At 39.0% G+C, this 26,392-nt stretch overlaps 1 protein-coding gene across 3 annotated transcripts in view; it reads left to right on the top strand.

Annotated features, from left to right (window-relative positions):
• The window catches only part of LOC124451912, a 62,795-nt gene that overhangs the window by 31,111 nt on the left and 5,292 nt on the right, over positions 1–26,392 (top strand). The window contains exon 1 of one of the 3 annotated variants that reach the window (XM_047002508.1): positions 15,534–15,573. The exons of 1 other annotated variant lie outside the window; for it this stretch is intronic. The gene's annotated coding sequence lies outside the window, so the exon portion shown is untranslated. Of the gene's footprint in view, positions 1–15,533; positions 15,574–25,303; positions 25,407–26,392 lie in introns of those variants that run through there. One more of the 3 variants, XM_047002509.1, reaches the window with a different exon arrangement.

The raw sequence follows: 26,392 nt of genomic DNA, 5'->3' as shown, positions 1-26,392 counted from the left end.
CAACTTACATACACGACTATCCAGTTCTACATGGAATAATATTCATTTCATGTGTTCACGTCTATCCACCTTCATTCCTCATTCACTCATCCATTTCAATTGTGTATCCACTCTATTGAACTAAAATACATGGAACGCTACCTGTAATAGAAAACCGTAGTAATTTTTTTAAGCTAAATTTTACACCCAGACACGCGTGTGTAGTTCAATCAATTTTCACTCCGCAAGAGATTCTCGAAACACTAAACACACGTGTCTGGGTGTAAGATATGGCTTCAATTGTTTGCTTCATGTAGGGTTCCATGTATTTTAGTTCCATGATCCCCTCATATCTTCCTCTATTTCTTATTAACTTCTATCCACTTTCATTCTAGAGTCACTTCATTCTGTATATCTACTCGTATTTACATCATTCTCTATCCATTCTTATCCTCTTGCATTCCCTATTCACACACCGATTGCATTTTGTGTAAACGGTTTGTACCAGTATGGAAGGTTTGAAACACTCGTTTGTGAAAGTTACCCACCTGTAAAGAATGCTTTTGCCTTTAAATCAGAAGGGAGTAGTGTTAAACTGAGGGAAGGTCGTTTCCTTTACATAGAGTAAAGTCCGTGTATAAGGTGTTGTATTTCCTCGTTATAAAATGAGACATCAGCTGTTTTGAAATTTGTCATGTTTCTTTATAGAAATCAGGTAAAGACATGTCAATGTGTAAAGACGATATTTGAATCAACCGTACCTCACGAACTATTGAAATGGAGACCCGCTGACCAACAAGTAATGAGTCTACACACACCAGATGTCACTCCTGCGTCATCACCACTCAAGGTAAGTTACACTTAGGGCCTGATTATATGAAGGCTAGCTGGCCCAGATAGCGAGCTAGCCCAATGATTTCAACGGATTGAAAAGAGCCAAAATGTCAAGGTTAAAAATTACAACTGTTTGAGAATTACAACTGTTTGTAATTCTCAAATTATGGCAAATTGGTCGTATTAATTTTAAATGTTTTGCGTAGTTATTAAATCAGAATATTATGAAATTGCTTAAGAAGATTTATCTGATAATAAGTATTGAATCGTTTCCATTTGCCAAAATGATTTAACGCTTGGCTGAATCCCGGCTACCGGGATCATGTAATCCGCCCCTTAGTATTTTTTATGAAGTTTTAAAGCCCAACACTCTAAAATTATAGACAAACTTTCATAACTATTCTGTTTGTTTTATGTATTTATTACCCTTAAAATTGACGTATATTGTAGATAATGTCACCTGTCGACCTGGAGGATGATATCGTGCCCAAATATCCCGAAGGTAAAGTAAAAGTTTGTGAATTTTTTAAATGAAAATTTTTGCTTCATTTGTCTCCATGATTATAAGATTGGAAAATGGTTTATGGTAAGCTAAAGCTCGCTTATTAAAAAAGCTCATTTGAACCAAAAGCTCATATGAAGCAAAAGTTCGCATATTGCAATATAGCTCGTGTGAATCTTTAACTCGTATGGACCAACAGCTTGCATTCTTTGAGTAACAAGTGAAAATATTTCCGTATTATTTTTTAGACGAGGACGAAAAAGATGGTCAGCAATCGTCAAAAGGTTTGAATAAAACGGGGAAGGAAATGCCTCAAGAAACAGTTGAAGAAACCAAAGAACAAGACAGCATTAGTTTACATAGTAAGCCTAGTTTACGATTTGAACCTGTCGAAGAACACGAACCAGGTAACTATGTGTTAGAAATCAATTGAGATTAATGATTTGTTGTCACAGCCTGCTGCCATTTACGTGTTTAATTTACTTTGGCTTGTTGGAAAGGCGTAGCAAAACGTATAATTCATATATGCTTTTGAAAAACTCAACACCCGAATGTCATTTTTAAATTTTTTCATGTATGTACTTTAACGTCGTAAAATCATCTCATTATTTTAGTTGTGCAGACGGAGAGGATCCTGTTCAATTCATTGATCATTAAGTGTGTCGTTCAATTGGAACTTATCCAAATGATCGACAATGTCGTCTTTTTCCCAAGCACCAGCAAGCGAGAAGATGAAGATACAATGTCTGAATTACAGGTCAGTTATAATTACAGTCGTTGTAGGTAATACTGAGATCAATTGCTTTGTCGTAATGTTGTTATACCAGAGTTCCTCTTGGTTGCATAAGAAAGTTCTTAGCTAAAGCACAGAATATGTAATATACAGAAAAGACACTTATATCGAAACCTTTGATGTTTTTGTCCTCAAGCATATTGTGCCGCGCATATCGACTGCCATTATTCCAGCAAGATATTTAGGGCTTTTCACTAGTTTCCAACCATTAAAATGAACCGACGTCCTTTCTTTTATTGAAATATTTTTAGTTTCATTACGAAGAAATGGCGTCATGTAATTGTAGTGGTTGGAAACAAATGAAAACCCCTAAATATATCTTGCTGGAATAATGGCGGCCATGAGGACGCAGTACACACTTGAGCGGCCCTTCTGTATAATTATTTTTCTGTGGTTGTAGGGGTGGGGTGGTCACAAAGTCATATATGCATCTCTTAACCTGTGGAGAACAATTGATTTCACTGGAAGTTAATACAACAAAACATGAATATCTGAACCTCCCTATTTATCGAGTTCACAACTGGTTCCTCCTTCTTTAGACACGTAAAAAATTTCAATAACTATCCTCAAGAGACTTTATAGAATAAACGATTTCCTTGGGTTGAATTCCTTAAAGTTCCTTATGTGTTGTATGCAGGCTTGTAAGATCCTCTTTCACCTGATTGGTCAAACTGATTCTCTAAATCATCTACAATGGTGTAGTAAATCCTCTTTGACCTGATTGGTCAAACTGATTCTTTAAATCACCTACAATGGTGTAGTAAATCATCTTTCACCTGATTGGCCAAACTGATTCTCTAAATCACCTACAATGGTGTAGTAAATCCTCTTTCACCTGATTGGTCAAACTGATTCTCTAAATCACCTATAATGGTGTAGTAAATCCTCTTTCACCTGAATGGTCAAACTGATTCTCTAAATCACCTATAATGGTATAGTAAATCCTCTTTCACCTGATTGGTCAAACTGATTCTCTAAATCACCTATAATGGTGTAAAAAGACCTCTTTCACCTGATTGGTCAAACTGATTCACAAAATCGCCAGCATTGGTGTAATAATAGCCAAATTGCAAATTTTACGAATTTTACTTTCCTTCGCGAAATACCAAAAGAAATCATAGAACTGAACTATGTGATCACCGGAGTGCTATCGTGTTGATTACATTATTATATACACAATGAAAGTCGAACTATTTAGTTAAAAAATAGCCATTTGAATACCATATGTAGCTACAACCGTGTTTTTCCAGAAAGTGATTGTCAACCATAATCCAATCAATTGCGCTCTTTGAGAGTTTTGCATCTTGGTTTTTGACGTTTATTTACCCAGAGCTGAACTTTCATACGATTTCATGTCTTGACATTGTTATAAGTAGCAACGATACACTGTAGTCAGAGTTGTTTACTTTCAATAATCGTACATGTCTCATTATGATTGGTGACTTAGTTTTTCATTATTTTAGGGTGTCAACACTCCTCGACGAACCGCTAAACGAAAACACGACGAAATGTTTCCACATCTTACCTCTAACCAGCTCTTTTTGTTTTGCGAAGTGCTGGAGAACTCGTATAAGTTTGCTAAAAGCTTCAATTGTAACAACGAGCTGACGACGGCGCTTTGGAAAGCTGGTAAACGCTTCATTAATATATTGTAGCATTTGACACGAGCGACACATTTTTGTACAGTTTTTGTTTGAATTGAAAATTAATACACGAGTAAAAACATCACATTCAAAACATTCAAGCAAAAAGGCAAATTTGGGGCTGTCCTTCCTATTAGGGCACCCACTCCAAAAGCTGTGTATGTCCGTATACCTAGACACCCACATGCAGCGTGACCAAGTTTCTTTACCAGATTTGGCCGTATGAGCTTAAACTATCCTCCCCCCCTCTTTCTGAATGTTGCATCTACATAAAACAGGTGGGAAATTCTAAGGTCATTAGACCAAGTCTTGTGAAAGTAAAAAACATTTGCTTTTATGGTTATACTGCACGCATGGTTTTTTTCTGATAAGTAAAAGTAAATTGATCTTTGATCAGGTTTTGTTATTGAAACAAGAGACGTCCAGTTTGGCCTGCCTGTTGAGAATTCTCTTTCGCATGTACGATGACGTTGCGAGAAAGGAATCATGGGAAGGCGTCGTGGAAAAGGTGTTGAGGTACACCTGGGGATTAGCAAGATCAACAAACCATGTGCATCCTCACTTTTAGAAACCATTTAAACTTTTCCTCTAGGGCTTGATTTGATTTCTTTCTTTTTCTTTGTTTTTAGGATCTGCGAGGAAGCTTTGAGGCAGTTTATTGAATTACAGTCAGTTGGTCACAGGGATGCTTGGACGAGTTTACTATTGCTTATGTTTACCAGAATTCTTCGTTTGAACGATGAAAGAGTGAGTAGTGATTTTTTTATATGGTTAAATGATGGAAATGATGTGCTGTGTCGCACTCACCCCCCGTCTTGTAAAGTACGAGCATGCGCTTCTCGAAACTCAAAGACTGATTCCCACCAACCCCCGAACCATAGCGTGTGAACATGCCTTCTCCAAAAAGTTATGGTTGTAGACAGTTTAAGATAGAGCTTTTTGTTGAGATTGTATTCTTGATGGTAGACAGTTTGTATGGAGGGTGATCTCCCCCGAAATTAATGGCTATATTTTCAATTACTAATGCGCATTTTGTCCTTTGCAATGTGCATTTTGTCTTGATCATATTCCATTCTGGAATTTCATAATCGGATTTTGTCCTGTACAATTTCTGTTATAACTCATTTTGTTGTTGAACATCCCATTATGATGACGTAATATTCGTGAATCGCAAAACATCAAATTTTACTCGATACATTATAATTTATTTATAATTATTTACCGCCAAAAATTGTTAATATCAATAAATTATACTCTTGCAATATTTTATGCAATAACTTTAACGATCTTTGTCCTTCGAAGCAACTTTAGTATTCTGTACAAAAGAAACGATTTTTTTGGTATGGGGGATGATAATGGAGCGAAAAATCGAGAGGCAGCAGCTTTACTTCGCCGAGCAGCAAATTTACTGAATCCAGACTCTTGTGGATCAGCAAGTTTTACATCTTCATCGACTGCTCAAGATGGTAATCTTGCCGATCATGGAGCTGCTCAACGTGTCCAGTCGTAAACACTAGACAGCACATTGCAAGACAACAACAGGAGGCAGTGCACACTTGAGTGGCCCTTCTGTATAATTATTATTCTGTGGTTGTAGGGGTGGGGTGGTCACAAAGTCATATATGCATCTCTTAATCTGTAGAGAACAATTGATTTCACTGGAAGTTAATGCAACAAAACATGAATATGTGAACCTCCCTATTTATCGAGTTCACATTTGGTTCCTCCTTCTTTAGACACGTAAAAATTTCAATAACTATCCTCAAGAGACTTTATAGAATAAACGATTTCCTTGGGTTGAATTCCTTAAAGTTCCTTATGTGTTGTATGCAGGCTTCTACGATCCTCTTTCACCTGATTGGTCAAACTGATTCTCTAAATCACCTACAATGGTGTAGTAAATCCTCTTTCACCTGATTGGTCAAACTGATTAACAAAATCACCTACAATGGTATAGTAAATCCTCTTCCACCTGATTGGTCAAACTGATTCTCTAAATCACATACAATGGTGTAGTAAATCCTCTTTCACCTGATTGGTCAAACTGATTCTCTAAATCACCTATAATGGTGTAGTAAATCCTTTTTCACCTGATTGGTCAAACTGATTCTCGAAATCCCCTGCAATGGTGTAGTAAATCCTCTTTCACCTGATTGGTCAAACTGATTCTCTAAATCACCTACAATGGTGTAGTAAATCCTCTTTCACCTGATTGGTCAAACTGATTCACAAAATCTCCGGCATTGTTGTAAAAATAGCCAAATTGCAAATTTTACGAATTTTACTTTCCTTCGCGAAATACCAAAAGAAATCATAAAACTGAACTATGTGATAACTGGAGTGCTATCGTGATGATTACACTATTATATACACAATGGAAGTCGGACTATTTAGTTAAAAAATAGCCATTTGAATACCATATGTAGCTACAACCGTATTTTTCCAGAGAGTGATTGTCAACCATAATCCAATCAAATGCGCTCTTTGAGGGTTTTGTATCTTGCTTTTTGACGTTTATTTACCCAAAGCTGAACTTTCATACAATTTCATGTCTTAACATTGTTATAAGTAGCAACGATACACTGTAGTCAGAGTTGTTTACTTTCAATAATCGTACATGTCTCATGATGATTGGTTACTTAGTTTTTCATTATTTCAGGGTCTCGACACTCCTCGACGAACCGCCAAACGAAAACACGACGGAATGATTCCACATCTTACCTCTAACCAGCTGTTTTTGTTTTGAGAAGTGCTGGAGAACTCGTATAAGTTTGCTAAAAGCTTCAATTGTAACAACGAGCTGACGACGGCGCTTCGGAAAGCTGGTAAACGCTTCATTAATATATTGTAGCATTTGACACGAGTGACACATTTTTGTACAGTTTCTATTTGAATTGAAAATTAATACACGAGTAAAAACATCACATTCAAAACATTCAAGCAAAAAGGCAAATTTGGGGCTGTCCTTCCTATTAGGGCACCCACTCCAAAAGCTGTGTATGTCCGTATACCTAGACACCCACATGCAGCGTGACCAAGTTTCTTTACCAGATTTGGCCGTATGAGCTTAAACTATCCTCCCCCCCTCTTTCTGAATGTTGCATCTACATAAAACAGGTGGGAAATTCTAAGGTCATTAGACCAAGTCCTGTGAAAGTAAAAAACATTTGCTTTTATGTTTATACTGCACGCATGGTTTTTTTCTGATAAGTAAAGATTGAGGACACACAAGTAAACTTTTCCTTTGCTTTATTCATTATACACTTCTCTGTATAGTTTCCTTGATCATTTGAAGGTTTTAAAGGACAGTCGAAGCCCAATTTATTGAAACAAGAGACGTCCAGTTTGGCCTACCCTTGAGAATTCTCTTTCGCATGTACGATGACGTTGCGAGAAAGGAATCATGGGAAGGCGTCGAGGAAAAGGTGTTGAGGTACACCTGGGGATTTTCAAGATCAACAAACCATGTGCATCCCCACTTTTAGAAACCATTTAAACTCTTCCTCAAAGTCTTGATTTGATTTCTTTGTTTTTCTTTCTTTTTAGGATCTGCGATGAAGCTTTAAGGCAGTTTATTAAATTACAGTCAGTTGGTCACAGGGATGCTTGGACGAGTTTACTATTGCTTATGTTTACCAGAATTCCTCTTTTGAACGATGAAAGAGTGAGTAGTGATATTTTGTATGGTTACATGATGGAAATAATGTGCCGTGTCGCACTCCCCCCGTCTTGTAAAGAACGAGCATGCGCTTTTTGAAAGTCAAAGACTGATTTCCATCAACCCCCTTACCATAGCGTGTAAACATGCCTTCTTCATAAAAGTTGTGATTGTAGATAGTTTGATGTAGAGCTTTTTCTTACGATTGAACTCTTGATTGTAGATAGTTTGTATGGAGAGTGATCTCCCCCAAAATTAATAGCTATATTTTCAATTACTAATGCGCATTTTGTCCTTTGCAATGTGCATTTTGTCTTGATCATATTCCATTCTGGAATTTCATAATCGGATTTTGTCCTGTACAATTTCTGTTAAAACTCATTTTGTTGTTGAACATTCCATTATGATGACGTAACATTATTCGTGACCATTAAGTTCTATAAGACCATATACAGGATTATCAATATATTTTGGTCGTAGTATAGACTCCATTGAGGCTGAATGGTGGTGTGAAAAGAGAAATCTTTTATTTTTCATTATTTAATAACTACATCCAGATAATGAATGAATTAGTGTGTTTATACATGTAACTTCAATTATAAAGGCAAAGGAATATTACTTAAAGAGGAGATGCCGAATTATGGTGCTAATTAAAATTTTAAAACGAAACTTCAGTTGGCAGTGGTCCTATGCGAGAATTTTTCAGCCTAGTAACGAAAATGATTCTTGATGGTTTTCCACTGGATGGTGAAGAAAGGCCCAAAACTCTTGTTTTTGAATGAGAAAATGACCTTAAAGTTCCTGTAGCTAACTCGTTTTTGAGAAGTACAGGCTTCTATAAGTGCATTGGAAGAATGATTTCACATTCTTTTCTACATGCTGGATCACCACTATTTGGAATTTCTAAAGTAGTTGTTGATTATTTGGTATGTGACAAAGATGAGATTCTTTTAATAGAAGTTGTGGATATACCGGACATTCACCTGAGGATTGCATTGAATGAGGTTTGAAAAGTTTTATTGCATCTGAACATTGCTTTTCTGTATTTTGTTTGAGCTAATCATGTGTTTTATGACATAGTTGAACAGCCTTGGCAAAGATGAAGCTCCTGGAACTGCATTGAAAGATGTTTTAACTCAGTACAGAGCTGAAGCTTCAATTTTAGATACATCATTCTCTGTTGCAAATCGTCATGTTATTGCCCAGCAAATCATGTTACATGCTGTCATTACTTGTAGAAAATCAAAGTTGCAAGATCTAGCTGATGGAATGAATGAGTTTGGACTGATTGATTTCCTGAAAAAACACAAAGATGTTGTTCAACCACAACTTTTCCACAATAAACTGCTTCTCTTATTCATAAAGGCGCCTTAAAAAGAATTATTGAAATTGAAGAAGGCCTTCATTGTAATCAACTGATGTTGTTTTTGAAACAATACATTGATCTAATTGATGGGACAACTAGTGGTAAGTGTTTTGGTAGAAAGATGCAGGGAAGGTTGTAAGTGTATGTATGTTTTTTGTGTGAATATGGTTTGCTTTTTAATATTTGCACCACAACTGATTATATATTATATGTTGGAGCAGCAGTAACTTTTTCTGTTTGAACAATATCAATGTCAGTAATATTTTCTTGCTTTTAAATTGGACCTTTGCTTTCTCCAAAAAAACTTAAATGTTTGACAGTTTGAGGTACTAGTTATATTAATACTTTAATCCCTGTCCTTTCTTAGGGGCAAATCTTAAAGATCTGTTGTCTTTTTGGACTGAGTGTAATTTACTGCCTGCAAATGGTGCAATCCTGCATCTCAAAGTTGACAGAACGAAAGATTGTAATCTGCCCCCAGAAAGTAGAACTTGTTTTCATTTGTTAGTTCTTCCATGTTATGAAAACTTCGATGAACTGAAAATTAAACTGGATAGAGCTTTGCAATTTTTTTCAAGAGGATTTACCAATATTTGATCTTGGAACAGTTTATACATCTCTTTCAGCAATAACATCGCTTGTTACAGCTAATATGGATGATGCACAAAATTGAAATATTTTTATTCTTTGTTTTGGATATCAATTTTATAGTTAAAGACTTAAAGTGAATATGTTAATGTTTCATTAAATTTTGTTCTGGCAGTGTATCAGCATTTATGTGCTAAAAAATGTTTTCTGCTAAAATGTTTGAATAATCAACATAATGAAAAATTTATAGCCAGCCTTGCCATACATATCTTCTTTTGTATTATCTGAATTGACACCAACAAACAATAGATCAAGTAGCTTTTCTTGTTTCGTGAGTTCACAATGTCACTCGTCTTCCTGGTGCAGTCTGGTATTTACAAACTGAAGCATCTCAATGTATATGTCAGCACCATTATGATTGGAAGGACTTAAAGGATTAATGGTTCTTTGCAGCTCATCAAGATCTATTTCATTTAATGGAATGTTGGTTTCTGGAACAACCTGTAGTGACGTACATAACGTGCGTATATTATTCATTTAGATTTATGTATTAGCAATAGAGGCAATAGCCAATCCTACACTTACTCCCAATGACCCTACTGTTGACACATCTGCTAAATCTGGGGAGCTTCATCAACTTCGCAAACCGTTTCGGATCTTGCTGCGTCAGTACAGGCTCTCAATCTTCGTTTCCCTTCATCGTCCGATGTCAATGACCGTCCGCCTCGCTCTCGTAATCGGCAACCGAATGATCCCAATCACAGACCATCTTATAATGGTTATTGCTGGTATCACGCCCAATTTGGCGCCGCTGCCCGAAAATGTGTTCAACCTTGTACTTTCCATACATCGCTACGGTCAAACTACAACGCCAGACAATAGACGCGGCGATATCGTCTCAAGCCTGCACATCTCGCTCCTCCTATGCCCAGTTCCCCTAGTCACACCCATACGCATGAAGCTGCCAAAAAGGACAACGAGAACTGTCAAACTACAGCACCACAAATAAAACAAACACGCTCTGGTCGTTGTGTTAGTTTACCTCAACGCTATATTTCTATCGTTTCTCATTAATTTCATTAATTTTGACACTAGCCGAGGGCTCCTGTAGTGACGTACATAACGTGCGTATATTATTCATCTAGATTCATGTATTAGCAATAGAGGAAATAGCCAATCCTACACTTACTCAAACGCGCTACTTTAACTTACGCACTTAACTTTATAATTACGTAAAACTACTCAAATTTCAAGTACATTATCCGCCTTGTAATAACTGCACTTGTTTAGCCAAATATATAAAAAGCCTGTAAATAAATTCTAACAGAGAGAATACTCACGACTGTTGTAAATAACTTCTTCGCTAGTGAATAAAATAATCACAAAATTTAATAGCGTTCTAGTACATTGAACTCACGTTCGGAGCTCATACGAAAGATTTATATAACGCAAAATAGTCAATGATTTATAAATAGTTACATAACTGAGATTTTCTACATAGACACACTATAGAAGAACATACAGTAGAGCCACTTTATTGAAATTTTCCTGCCACAAATATGTTTTTACGCATGTGATTACCATAGTGGCAGCCAGTCAATTGCTTTTTTTGACGAATAGGAACGATAAAATGTCTAACGGCAGCCAGTAATCAAATTAAATATACAGCAGCCAGTTGCACACGAAGTGGACCTACTGTATATTCCCTATACTGTGACATAGATGTCATTTTATGTTTCATAATATTGTTTGTTGAAGGAGATCCTGACTCACTCTTTTATCTTCGTTCGTTATTTAAATGTGTTTATGTAACAAAACTCATATGGATAAAAGATTGATGTTACAATAAGGCATGAACTTTCATCACCATTTTTTAACTGATATGTATGTGGTCGCGTCGTTTATATTGAATCTTTCAAACGTTTGTTGAGGATGTGACATGTAAAGAACTAAAGCAAGCATAATTTTGTTCACACGGTCGTCTTACTTCTAAAATGGAAGTCATTTTAGAAAAATTAAGCTATATTTTAGAATTACATTACCGACATAGCAAATTAGCTAAAGCAGCATCGCGATAAAGTATGACTAAACATGCATGAGAAATCATATCTAAATTCATATACCAACTTTCTAACTATTGACAATAAGCTGCATGACAAAGGAAAGCAAAACACGTTCAAAGGTATGGGAGAGGTGTAATAGCATACTTGTCGACGGAAAAAATGGGAATCTGTGAACATTTATGTAGAAAGGATAATATGTCCAATCATGCATCACCTCCTTTTTTTGCCGACGCCACTTTTCACAAATCGCTGTGTGTCTAACAAAATGTTGTTAATTGTATTCAGCAAACCATTTATTTTAAAAGTAAGAACATTTCTAAAATAAACAAATGTTAAACACATTTAAAATTTATTTACACAGAGAAAGAACGCAATCGAATCTATGTTTGTTTGACAGTTTTAAGGCTTACTTTCATTACAACCTTTACTGTTGTATCTACAGTGTTTTTATTGATCATAAGTAATTACACTTGCGTGCAGTTGATGTTTGATATGTATTCATAATTTACAATGGTTTATTCAATAACAAAGATTTTTTATAATAAGAACTGACTTATGCAAGAATATACATTTATGGAATTTTTGATTAGAAAAGGGAAAAGTCCATTCACAGTTTCGAAAATCGTGTCTTAATCATTGGCATTCAAATCCTGTCTTAGATAGGTGATGCTCTACTCCTGAGTTAAAATATGTGAAACTTTATGAGATTTAGCAGTACTCCTTTAGAATTTGACTAATTTCAATGTCATTATGTACTCTGCATGTGGTTCTTATTTATGTATTTTTATTTCTATAACAATTTTTTTTAGTCAGTGATGTATACTTAGTTATAAAACTGGAATGTTCTACATAGACGTCATTGATAATTTATAATACTGTTTGCTGAAAGAGATCCTGACTCACTCTTCATCTTTGTTCGTTATTCAAATGCGTTTATGTAACAAAACTCATAAGGATAAAAGATTGATGTTTAAATAAGGTATGAGCTATCATAACCATTTTTGATCTGATATGTATGTGGTTGCATTCTTTATATTAAATCTCTCATCTTTGTAAGTTATGTGACATGTAAAGAAATAAAGCAAGCATAATTTTGTCTACACGGTCGTCATATATGAAGTCTTATTTCTAAAACGAAGGTAATTTGTCGAAAGTAAAGCGAGTTTCTGAAACTATATTACTAACCTTACATAAAAAGTTTGCCACTGAAGCATCTCGATAATGCATGACTAAACATTCGAGAGAAATCATATTTAAGTTGATGTACCAACTTTCTAACTAATGACAATAAGCTGCATGGCAAAGGAAATCAAAACACGTTCAAAGGTATGGGAGAGGTGAAATAACATATTTGTCTACGGAAAAAATGGGAAACTGTGAACATTTATGTAGAAAGGATAGTATGTCCAATCATGCATCATCTCCCTTTTTTTACCGGCGCCACATTTTACTAATCGCTGTGTGTCTAACAAAATGTTATTAATTGTATTGAGCAAACCATTCATTTTAAAAGTAAGAACATTTGTAAAATAAGCAAATGTTAAACACAGCAAGAATTTATTTACACAGAGAAAGAACGCAACCAAATCTATTTTTGTAAAATGTTACATTTTTGTTTAACAGTTTTAACGTTTACTTGCATTGCATCCTTTACTGTTGTATCTACAGTGTCTTTATTGATCATAAGTAATTATAATTGCGTGCAGTTGATCTTTGATATGTTTTCATAATTTACAATGGTTTATTCAATAACAAAGGTTTTTTATAATAAGAACTGACTTATTCAAGAATATACATTTATAGAATTTTTGATTAATAAAGGGAAAAATCCATTCACAGTTTCGAAAATCGTGTCTTAATCATTGATATTCAAATCCTGTCTTAAATAGGTGATTCTCTAAACCAGTGTTATAATTTGCGAAACTTTATAAGATTTATTAAAAACCCTTTGGAATTTGAGTAATCTCAATGTTATTATGTACTCTGCATGAGGTTCTTATTTATGTATTTTTTTTTCTATAACAATTGTTTTTAGTCAGTGATGTATACTTAGTTATATAACTAGAATGTTCTACATAGATGTAATTGATAATTTATAGTTCTGTTTGTGGAAGGAGGTCCTGACTCACTCTTCATCTTCGTTCCCTATTTAAATGTGTTTATGTAAAAAGAAGGTAAGTTTAGAAAAATTAAGCGATATTTTAGAACTACATTACCGACATAACAAATTAGATAAAGCAGCATCTCGATAAAGTATGACTAAACATTCAAGAGAAATCATATTTATGTTGATACACCAACTTTCTAACTATTGACAATAAGCTGCATGGTAAAGGACAGTACAGCTTTTTCAAACGTATGGGGAGAAAGAAGAACATGAGAACATTTTCTACATGTAGGACGCTGAATTTTTCTTTATAAACTATACTTTTCTATGGAAAAAGGTGATCCTGTAAAAATTTATGTCGGGGAGGGGGCACATATCCTATTATGCATCGCCTCGCTTCTTTGCTGACGCCACTTTCGCCTAATCTCTATGTGTCTAGCAAAATGTTGATAGTTGTACACAACAAACCATTTCTTTTAAAAGTAAGACAATTTGAAAAATAAGCAAATGTTAAACTCAGCAAGAATGTATTTACACACAGAGGAAGAGCGCGACCGAATCTATTTTTTTGAAATGTTGATTCATGCAAAACAGTGAGCTTTTAAAATTATACTTTTATTCATATGTTAGTTTAACAGTGTTAAGGTTTACTTTTATTGCATCCTTTACTGTTATATGTATAGTGTTTTTTATTGATCAAAAGTATTTAAAATTGCGTGCAGTTGATAATTAAAATGCATTCATAATTTACAATGGGTAATTCAATAACAAAGGTCTTTTTATAATATAAACTGACTTTTGCAATAACTTACATGTATGGAATTTTTGGTTAATGAAGTGAAAAATTCCATTCAAAATTTTAAAAAATTGTGTCTTAATCATTCACATTTGAATCCTATTTTAGAAAGGTGATCCCTTTATTCCTGAGTTGAAACTTGTTAAACTTTTTATTATTTAACAGTAGTCCTTTGGAATTTGACTTATTTTAATGTTATACTTTGACTTATGCAAGACCATACATGTATATGGAAAAAGGTGGATCTGTAAAACTTTATGTAGGGAGGGCACATGTCCAATCATGCATCACCTCCCTTTTTTGCTGACGCCACTTTTGACTAATCGCTGTGTGTCTAACAAGATGTTGTTAACTGTATTGAGCAAACCATTTATTTTGAAAGTAAGAAAATTAGCAAACTACGCGAATGAGACGCAGGAAGAATGTATATATACATAGGAAGAACGCGACCGAATCTATTTTTGTGAAATGTTGATGCATGAAACACAGTGTGCTTTTAAAATTATACATTTGATCATATTTGTATAACAGTTTTAAGGTTAACTTTCATTGCATCCTTTACTGTTGTATTTACAGTGTTTTTATTAAACATATAAATAATTACAATTTCTTGCAGTTGATGTTTGAAATGTATTCATGATTTACAATGGTTTATTCAATAACAAAGGTTTTTTATAATAAGAACTGACTTATACAAGAATATACAAGTATGAAATTTTTGATTAATGAAGGGAAAAATTGGTTCACAGTTTCGAAAATCGTGTCTTAAACATTGACGCTCAAATCCTGTCTTTGATAGATGATTCTCTATTCCTGAGTTAAAACTTGTTGAACTTTAAAACGTTTAACAGCATTTCTTTGGAATTCGATATATCACAATTTTATTATGAACTCTGCATGAGGTTCTTATTTATGTATTTTTATTTCTATAACAATTGTTTTTAGTCAGTGATGTATACTTAGTTATAGAATAATATTGTTTGTTGAAGGAGATCCTGACTCACTCTTCATCTTCTTTCGTTATTTAAATGTATTTATGTAACAAAACTCATACGGATAAAAAGTTGATGTTTCAATAATGTACGAATTAAATATGATCACCATTTTTTAACTAATATGTATGTGGTCGCGTTTTTTATATTAAATTTCTCATCTTTGTAAGGTGTGTGACATGTAAAGAACTAAAGCAAGCATAATTTTGTTCACATGATCGTCGTATATGAAGTCTTATTTCTAAAACAAAGGTAATTTTACGTAAGTTAACCAAGATTTTGTATTTACATTTCTAACTTCACAAATTTGATACCGAAGCATTGCGTAGTATGAAGTATGACTATAAACAAATCAATGTTTATTTCCATTTCAACTGAAAATCGTTTGAATGATTCTATAAGTGACTTTTAAAGCTATATTTAATACCACGACTGGAAAGTAGGTTTCATTTTTTGTTTCAAATTATCCACCACAAAAATTGCGGCTCTTACACGAAGAAAAGGTTTGATGATAAATAATTCTGAGTCAGTGATGCACTTGACATTCACAGATGCCATGTCATACTGAGTAGTATAGAGACTACCGGTTCTGGCGAACTTCACCCCCTGGCAGGCTGCATACATAAATCTGAGCGCGCCAGCCCTAGTTCTCTTACACAGTACGAAGTACTGTGTATACATGGCTCCCGACAAAAAATCGCAAAGGTCCTGGCGCACTTCGCAGTTCGAGAAGGAGTATACACAAATCAAAGCGCCCCAGCCCTAGTTCGCGTACGTGGTTTACGTTTATAGTAAGCACACAGTAAGCACATAGGTCGGCAAAAAATCGTACCGGATAACGCAAAGACCAAACTCAGGACAACGGCAGGAGCTAACGACGAGCGGCTAACGCCTGCGCAGTCGGCCGTCGGGGGTCTATTATTTATTTAGACATAAATTCTCACATATTGTATATCCAAACATTCGAAAGCCATGAGGCAGAGCAAGAACAAGTGTGCATGGCTATTACACGGAAATCTCAACACATATGGACGAAGCTGCATGGGTGAATACTGCGGATTTCATATGAGGTGGTTAAGGGAAGGCAAGCGACTTCCACAACCATGTCGTAAGTATGGGGTCATAACACAAGCAGAAAATATCCTTTGTAAAGCATGCAGTGCGAATAGGGTGCAGCTCATGCTTGTTTTTAAACAGAAACAAGCAACAAAAAGGTTTGCTAGCTTACTCGCCGAATTAATTTGGACATTTAGAATTGATTTCGACTTTTAGAATTAATTTTGATTCAGAAAAATATCTCCCCTAATGCATACCAACGACATTTGCGACACTCGAGATGGATACTGTTAATAAACTTCTGCAACTATATGACCAAGGTGTAATCAGCGGACACACGCTGAACGCCTCTCTTAAGGCTCTTCAAGCGCCCGCTGCTTTAACACCCACGCCAAGAAATGTCACTCCGCCTATCCCCAAACCGCGCAAGCGCAGCCCCCGTCAAGTCTACTGATGATGAAATTGATGCATACATCGATGAGCTTCTGGCTGAAATGTCATTGAGGCGCAGACCACAACGTCCCACAAGGGCCCCTCCCCTGTCACCCACGGAACTTTAGTGGGATGAAACGAAGAACTTCAGCTATCATCTGAGAAAATGCAGGTGCTGAAGGGGCACCCCTCCCAACGTGACTTGACCAAACCCTAAGACGCGTACCCTCCTGCTCCACAAGCGGATCTACCCCTATGAGTATATAGACGGCTGGTCTAGATTCGACGAGGGGTCCCTCCCGCCGAAGGAGGCTTTCTACAGCAAACTGTCCACTAAAGGCATTACCGATGACGAATATGCCCACGGAAAGAAGGTCTGGGACGCCTTCGGCTTCACAACCTTCGGTGACTACCACGACCTCTACCTTCGGACTAATGTTCTCCTTCTCGCCGACGTCTTTGAGAACTTCCGAAAACTGTGCCTCGAGCAATACAAGCTAGACCCGGCCCCCTTATTATACGAGCCCGGGTCTTAGCTGGGACGCTCTCCTCAAGCACACGGGGGTGGAGCTCGAGCTACTCACTGACATAGATATGCATCCGCTGTTCAGCACAGCAAACAAGAAGGTGCTGGGAAAATGAAGGACGAGTGCGCTGGGGCGCCTATCGCTGAGTTTGTGGGACTCAGTCCCAAGATGTACTCTATCCTGAAAGCCGAAGATGTTAAAATAGCCAAAGGTGTTAAAAAGCGTGGCAGGACCCCATCGTCTAAGCCGGCGCTGTTTCGGTACCAAAGCACACCACTTGGAGCTTCTCGCGCACAAACGTGCCCTTAGGTCAATCGCTCATAAATACAACACGGGCTTATTGCCCTCAACTACAGCCCGCTCGACCTGGTGGGAGGTCACACTCCAGATAGGATCGGTCGCCCTCCGCCGTTCGCCACCCTCGAGGTTGCCAGGCGCATACAAATACCGCAGCATAACATCCGATGGCAAGCGTCGCTCTTTGAAACCAACTGGACGAAGCGCCGGCCCAACGGGTTTGGCCTTAACGCACTTCTTCCGAATCGCAAGAGTGGGCTTTTCGCCCGTCAAACGAGTAGTTTCATTATTGAGCGCTTTAACCACCTCAGGTAATCTTGATACCCATTCTTTGTTCCAAGTTCCGGGCTCAGCCAGCTCGCGATGATACTCATAGCCGAACAATCACTCCGCCAAAGTTCGATTAAATCCTTTTACGATCCCCTGATCTCTATGAATCTCGACCTTATCCCGTCGAATCGTGACACCATTTTTATCACACGCTTTTGTACAGCCTCGCGGAACTCCAAGCCAGAACAGCATGGCGCCCGCAGACAGCAGTCACTTGACTCTGCTTTGCAAACGTATTCGTAACCATAACGCACGAATTCGTAACCGGACACGCTCGGGAAAGGCCTCCAGAGAATATTTGCGCAGCTGGAGCTCTGTATTCTTCCTCTATTTCAGCGTGTGCACGTCTAAAACTATCGAAGACAAGCACATGCGTTCCACTACAACAAACAGATAGCCAGTGGTTTCCCCCTTCGTCCGGATCATGGAGGGGGTCGATGTTGTCCGTGTTGCTGATACAAAACTGCCCATTGTGGAGATGTGGTAGGCTGTCGTAGCTACAGACCCCAACGAACCGTCTTCGGGCTCGCTCGGCCTTCATTAGGCGTTCGATGTCAACGCTCGAGAGCGGGTAATCTATTCCTTATACTGAGCACAGCGGGAGGCTGTTGGGAGCCGCCACCAGGATGGTCCCTTATGCGAAGAATGCCGCTATCCCCTTCACCATCAGTACGCTCAGCTCGCTGGGGGACAATGTTGTTGAAAATATTCTGTGGTTATTCTTAACGGCAACATGTCTCCCCCCCCGACGACTACCACGTGGAATATGTGCCATCCCGAGAGCATCGACGGGCGGTGCAAAAAGATTGAGGCTGGAAAGACTCTCAAGACGACGGGAACAGTTCGAAGAGCACGGGCAGCGCCAAGGTCGACAACAAAACGGAAGACGTGGGTGTCGAAGCGCGCAGCCCACAGAAGAACGGCAGGGACACGACGGAAGACCACGGGGCGAGAGAAAAATAGTGGTTTGGATGAATTCAAGAGCATGCTTCTGGATGCTGCAAAGAGCACGGGCAAGAGATCAGCGAAACGCGCAAAATCTAGGGCCATTTTTAGGTTGAAATCGTCAGCCACAACTTTGGCACCCAATGTCCTTGCATCGGCGCCCGCTGCGGCTTCACGTTTCCATCAGTCCATCAGCAGCAGCATCTCCCAGGCCTTGCGGGCAGCGTCCTCGACCCTGACGAGCGCCCACATCAGCCAGTCGTTTAACATTTAGAGCTTTGCATATCTTTCCGAAATGGATTTTCGGCTGTTATTCCCCGCCCCTAGGTCAGTCGTCCCGACGCCATCACAGATGCCCGCGCCTCCTGTTCTTCCAAGAGTCATCGCGCGTGATACGTCACTGGTGGCGGCAAATACGTCACTTTGAACACCTCCGCTGATCAATATATCCAACCTAACACGGTCTTGAAGAATTATTTTGTCATGCCTGAATCGATCGAGGATACAAGTATAGAACCGGAATCCTACGTCATCATCAACGACATACACGTCACGAATCTCAAAAGCGGAACGCCGAGGGAATGCCTCTATAAGTTCTTTACGATGTATAGTCATCATCTGAAATTGAACGTCTTCTTCCTCTCCCAGAGCTTCGACAACATAAAGGGAATGAAGGTTAACACAAACTTTCTCTATCTCTTCCGATTCACGGATAAGTCGAACGTGAAACGGTTTCTTAATACGCTCTTCGGCGGCACGGGCAATAAACCGGTGCTAATCTTCTCCTCCTCAAACTGTACGAGAAACTCTTGACCTGCTGCAAGCGCCCGATCCTCGCTATGGACTGCACCAATCAGCGATTCGCCTATTGCGGCGAAAATTCAATTGCGGTGGACTTTCAGTGAAAGTTTTGCTTTCTCCGTCATTACCAGAAAGTTTTTTAGCTTGCTAGCAGCTTTGCAGCTTTTTTAACTGAGAAAAAATCTGACCAAGAATTACAGAAAGAAGTTCGGGAGGGATATCACCAGATTTTTAAGCCTATGTTTGAAGAAAATGGAACATATTCGAGTCCGGATCGTCGATGGTCTCCCACAGCGGCTTGAGCGGGCGGCGGATGGTTATCTGTCGGCCTTCCTCATCCCAAAAGCGCGGCGGCCGGAAGTCCTCCAGTTAATCGAGAACCAACCCGAGCACATTATCAAACGCGCTAAGTCCTTTATGGAGGTCTTGGGTTATCTCCCCGATGGGGCCCAAGCAAAGGGGGCTGGAGCACCATATCGCCACCGGGATTTCATTTTCTTTCTGCGTTAAGCATTGCAGTATATACCAACCAATCCCCTTTCTAAGTTGAGCTTGCTAGAGCTAAAAAAACACCCAAGCGTAAAAGAGCTCTATGCCTTGTTCGAGAGCAACCCTGAGCTTCTCAATGAAGAGTCAGTCGTGGGCACGGTCAAATCCATGTAACTAAAATATTCTGATGATACAGGCCAAGTTCGTGACAGCGTCGCTGATGTCCGTTTGAAAAACCAACTCCTGGCGGTCACTACAACAGCGCCTTCTCTCCAGACTCGAAAAGAGGAGGACTTCGATCGCTTGCTGCTGCTCGTCTTTGCCCGCTTTCTGGCAAAGATTCCCGAGGCCTTTCTCAAAAGCAACTATTTCACTCCGCGTGCGCTGCTGGTACAATTGTTTACGGAAAAACTTATGGTTTAAAGCAAAGCTCAGGGAGGCTCAGGCGGATCAGGATATGCGTGTTGTCATCGTGGCTGACTATCGCGTGCTTGTGAACAACGTAAACCTACAATTTCGCAGCAGGTATGCTTTTAGGTGGTCGCTAACGCCGTAGTCGACTTCGGCCATCCCCAGTTTCGCCTGGCAAGGTGGAAATTGCGGTCCCGGGGTCAGGGCAGAAGTTCGGTGATTTGGCGGCCTTGCTTAAGACCTACTCCAAAACACCCTAGAGCAACCTTATAAATTATGATCGTCATTTTATGCCTGGAGGCGTCAGAGACAAGATGACTAGCGATGCTGACTTTTTTAATGCGCTCCTCATCAACGAGAGTCGCACCAATAGCAAGTGTGTTGCTATATTGAACGCTCGAGGCCTTGCATGAATGTTTCATGGACATGGCTTTTTGGACGTTATATGACTCGATGGGGCACGTTTGGATACAATTGGAGAGTGTATTGTACCGCATAGGTACGTATCACGATAGGGGACGTACCTATAGGTTGTGTCATCTTGAGTTCCCCTGATAATACGTATCAGCTTGGCGTTAGATTTGTGTATGACCCAAGAAGTTGACATTTGGCTCCAAGCAAGGAAACCTCCTGTGACGGATTTAACGCGTTTCCCCTGCCAATACGATGCCGAGCAAGATCCACCAAGCTCGATCCCTGTATGGGAATATGCTTTTGACCGCCCCACCCGTACGCATTTGGAGGCTGTTCTCACCCAAGCTCAGGCCGCCAAACGACTTAAGTATCGTCGTTCCAATAGAGCTGCGAGGAGGGTGGGACTCCCTCCTACGCGTATTACTCTGCAGGCGGAGAGGGGAGGTGGCGGATGGTCTCCGCTTGACCCGGTTCTCAGTCAGAGTGGAGTGCTTCACATGGGGATTGCGGCTGCTGTAAACGATGTTGCGACCGTCCGGCCGGCTGAAGGTGAACGATGTCGAGAAGACAACTTTTGAAGTGCGCAAACCACGCGGGCAGGTTTCTGCCTTCACAATTTTTTGACCTGCATTAGAGGTTGAAGCGGGGGCTGTTATTGGGTTTTCTTCAACAGACGCTACTGTTTATTTTATAGTGACATTGCTGTTGGAGCAATATGACCTCGTGTGAGCCCTCCGCGCCCCCTTCTTTACCTCCGGTGTCGACGGCGCCTCTCTATCCTACGCTGCCTACTGCGAGCTATGCTGGAAATACGTACCGATTACAAAAGATTTCAGGGGTCGAAGCTCGCTTGCACACGCAAATGGAAAACCGCCAAACGCTCTACAAAAAGTACAAAAGAGCTGTGAACGGGTTAGACGGCGCAGAAAATGCCCTGTCTACTATCACTGTGGGCAGCGCTGTTAGTGGCGTGGCCGTACTCAGTACCGTCGTCTTAACTCCTGTCGGGATCACGCTCGAAGGCCTAGCAGCTGTTTGCGGCACGGCCACTATCGCTGGTCGGCACTTGAACTGCAGATTGGACAAGAAAGCTGAAAAACACGATCGCATTCGGACGTCCGCCGAGACGGAGCTCCAAACAATCTCGCTGATCACGAGCCGAGTGCTTCGAGATGACAACTGCGGCGAAAGTGAGTACCAACTCGTTTTGGGCGAAGCAAAGCACTTCACTTCGTTTAAAGACGACATTAAAAGCCAGACAAAGAAAGATCTCCGCGAACAGACGTGAGAGCTAAAAGCAAAGCTGGACGCTGCACGCGCGAGCGAGCGTGAGGAGGGCATTCAGCTCGGGCGCATAGACGCTCTGAAAAAAATTCATCGTCAAGTGGCGGAGGGCGATTCAGGCTAGACATAAACTTTGTGCGCAATTGACATTGTTGCATCCCCGGTTGTTTCATCTTGATGTGACAGTTTTCGTCACCCCACCCACGTTGGAGGCTACAGACCCAAGCTGTGATCATAATAAATCACTGCGGTGAACATCTCTTTTAATTACAGCCTGTTGTTTGCAAAGGGATGGAGTGAGGGAAAACCACTATTTGAATAAAATGATGTGTATGAAATAGCCGTCACTGGTATGGAGTGTTTGGCATGTCAATCTGGCGCTATGAGCGTCATGAATCTAGCCGAACATTTCAATCGTTGGCTGGCAATGCTATAAAATTCGCTTGCTACTTGCATGACGACAGCGGTACTGTCAGCGGTGGGGATGAGGAATGGCTATGTAAGCATGTCGTGTCGCCCAGGCACCGAGAAAAGCTGGTTGAGGAACAGATGAGATCTTAGGGGGTGGCCTCACCGCTTCCTCCGGGCTGCTCCCGAGGAACTGCAACGGCAAGTTGTGCTTGCGAGGGAGCGAGTAGATGCCCATTTCCGCATATTGGACTGGGTCCTCGAGGGGAGCCTCCTCGACGAGTACTAACTAATAGACCCCGACGGCCGGTCACGCGGGCGCTGGGGAGGGCCGGCCGTCTTTGGCTCCTGGGTTTGGCCTTTGCTATCTGGGCGATTTTTTGTGCTTACTATGTGCTTACTATGTTAATCACGTACGCAGACTAGGGTTGGGGCGCTTAGATTTGTGTATACTCCTTCTCAAAATGTGAAGTGCGCCAGGACTGGCAGTCTCTATATTACTATCTCAAGATGTCTTGCTTCTTCGGAATTTGTTTTAAACTAGTAAGATATAATAACGTTCAAGACGCTTCTTTTGTTGCTGAACAGTTACGCCGAAATTTTAAAGTTACAAAAACCGTTTCGTTTTCTCTTGAAACTATTTCTAAGTTTCATTAACAATAGTTAAAATAAGGAAAATCAAAATATTTGACAAATGGTTTGGTTTACTCTGGTGAATCTTTGGAGAAAGCAAAAGAATGATATTTTTTGAGTTTCTTAAATGAATTAATATCGCATATATATTTAAAAATAAATGATTCTTTATAAAAACCATGATTAATAGACACAAGAAATAACTATTTATGTTGTTTAAAACATTTACAGTTCAAATATCAAACATACATTAGATATAGTTGTCGGAAAATCGTCGGTCGTAACAACCAGTGGCGTAGCTATCGATCCCGCTTCTCCCGCCTGGCTGGAGTACAAATTTCCCAAAAAATAATAAATATTCTATTTGGAGATTAGATATACGTTCTTTCACAAACAATTGGTAATAATATGTTTTATTCGTTCATTTTCACGCTTTTATTCGGTGGTTCGTAATCGTAATTCCGAAAAACTTCAAGATTTGTCTTGTAACCTACCATCCGCCTTTTCTCGCACACTTCAGTGCATACTGGCGCGATTTCTCCACGTATTCTGCCTATCTTCAGAGGACGGAACATAGAATACAATTATATATGAGAAGATTTAGTTTCTGGTTGGCTAGGGGACTTAGCGCATGCTCAAATCTGCTGTTTTTATAGTCGAACTCCCACTGTTTTAAATTGGCGGAGGTTGTAATTATTCAACCTTTTAGTATACGAGTACAGCGGTTAGTAATTATCAAATTACAAGATCATTGTCGGTATTAATTTTCTATTGTGTTTGCTCTCAAATTGCTACTTTGCATTTGTGTATGACACAATGGCTTCAAGTGCAACTGCGATTTGCTCAACTGATGTTGATTTAGGAAATAGCTTATTAGCTAAGTCGTTCACTGCTCGATCGTCGGTCGAACAGAATGTTATCGTTCACGAACGGCATACTCCTGATTTAACTATCCAAAATAAGGGAAGAACATTTCAGAGAGATTGGTATGAGGCGAAGGACTGGCTGTGTGGCAGTACAACCTTGCAGAAAATATTTTGTAGGCCGTTTCCCCCGAAAACATCGCCATCATGGACTAAGAATGGCGCAATGATATGTGGAGTATTATGTCTGCTGCTAAGAAGCATGAGAAAATCTAAATCGCTTTGTTCATTGTGCAGCTCATAGATTGAACCTGGTTCTTTGTCAGTCAGCCTCATCAATTTCTCCTGTTAAAATCTTTTTCATCAATGTAAGTACATTCAGCGCATTTACAAGCCATGCCCCAAAAGAAAAGCTTTTCTCACATCAAACAACCTTGAGTTTTCTGCCCCTGGTGAAACAAGATGGTATTATCACTCTAGATTAATTAAAAACTCTTGAACAACCAGCTGGGTGGGATGATGAGTCATTAAGTAAAATAAGTGGCTTACTGCATTATCTTGATAGCTTTCTCTTTTGTTTTCTAGTGTGTGTTTTTTTACAGGATTTTAGAACAATCCACATTTTTGTGTTCCATTATTCAAAATAAGGAAACCCCTTTTAATTATGGCATAAGCAAGATTGACACTTTCAAGCAGTTTATTGTATCACTTCGAACGGATCAAGCTTTCACCGAGTTTTACCAAACTGCACTAGAAAAAGTAGACCCACCAGCAACCAGAGTAGATAGTAGATACAATTACAAAAATCTTTATTTTGAGATTGTTGATTCAATTACAAGCATGTTAAGCAAACGATTTCAAGATATCATTCAGTTCGAGTTTTTCGATCTTGTAAATCCTAAAGTATTTACTACCTGGAAGGGCATAGTTCCACGGGAGAAGATCAATCTTCTCAAAGATAAGTATTGTCCTCTTTTTGACATCAACTTTCCTTCACTTACAACGACAAGGGCTTTCAGAAAGAGTGAAGTAATGAGGTGCTGAAATACATAGTTAAATTTAATCTCCAGTTAACGTCAATTGGTAAATTTGTTAAAATTGAATGATATCTTGGCAGTGGCAAGTGCTTCAGTAGAGAGGTCGTTTTCTTGCTTGAAAAGGGTCAAAAGCTATTTGATGAATAGAATGGGTCAAGGTAGGCTTAGTCCTTTTTGTAGAATATCTATTTACAAACATATCATTGAACAAAAAGAGGAATCAGAGGTATTGCATAATGAGGTGGTTGAAAAATTTGCAGAAAAACCCAGGAGGCTGGCCTTTCTTTATAAATGATGGGTATAGTATGTGTTTTGATATTTGTTCTTATAATGCATGGTACTTCATTGAGAAAATTAAGCATTACTTTAAGTAATAAACCCATCAAACTCTACCTGCCCCAATCTAAACAAGTGTAAACTAACAAGTGGAATGCTAAGAGCAATCTCTCCGTATGCATTTTAGGAAATTCGTATACTATATTATTTTTTGTGCTAACGCATTACTGCATTATCTTGATAGCTTTCTCTTTTGTTTTCTAGTGTGTGTTTTTTACAGGATTTTAGAGCATTCCACAATATTGTATTCCATTATTCAAAATAGGGAAACCCATTTTAATTATGGCATAAGCAAGATTGGCAATTTCAAGCAGTTTGTTGTATCACTTTCACAGATCAAGCTTACACCGAGTTTTACCGAACTGCACTAGAAAAAGTAGGCCCACCAGCAACCAGAGCAGATAGTAGACAGCTTTATTTTGAGATTATTGATTCCATTAAAAGCATGTTAAGTGAACGATTTGAAGATATTAATTAGTTCGAGTTTTTAGATCTTGTAAATCCTAAATTATTTACTACATGGAAAGACATAGTTCCACGGGAGAAGATCAATCTTCTCAAAGATAAATATAGTCCTCTTATTGACATCCCAACTTTGGAGAGTCAACTTTCCTTCATTTACATCGACAAGGACTTTCACAAAGAGTGCAGTAATGAGGTGCTTAAATACATACACAAATTTAATCTCCACTCGAGTTAACGTCAAGTGGTAAATTTTTTAAAATTGAATGGTGTCTCGGCAGTGGCAAGTGCTCCAATAGAGAGGTCGTTTTCTTGCTTGAAAAGGGTCAAAAGCTATTAGAGTTTC

Source organism: Xenia sp. Carnegie-2017, unplaced genomic scaffold, assembly GCF_021976095.1.
Source record: "Xenia sp. Carnegie-2017 unplaced genomic scaffold, XeniaSp_v1 HiC_scaffold_24, whole genome shotgun sequence".
NCBI lineage: Eukaryota > Metazoa > Cnidaria > Anthozoa > Malacalcyonacea > Xeniidae > Xenia > Xenia sp. Carnegie-2017.
The sequence above is the reverse complement of the archived record's forward strand: the minus strand, read 5'-3'. Positions and strand labels throughout refer to the sequence as shown.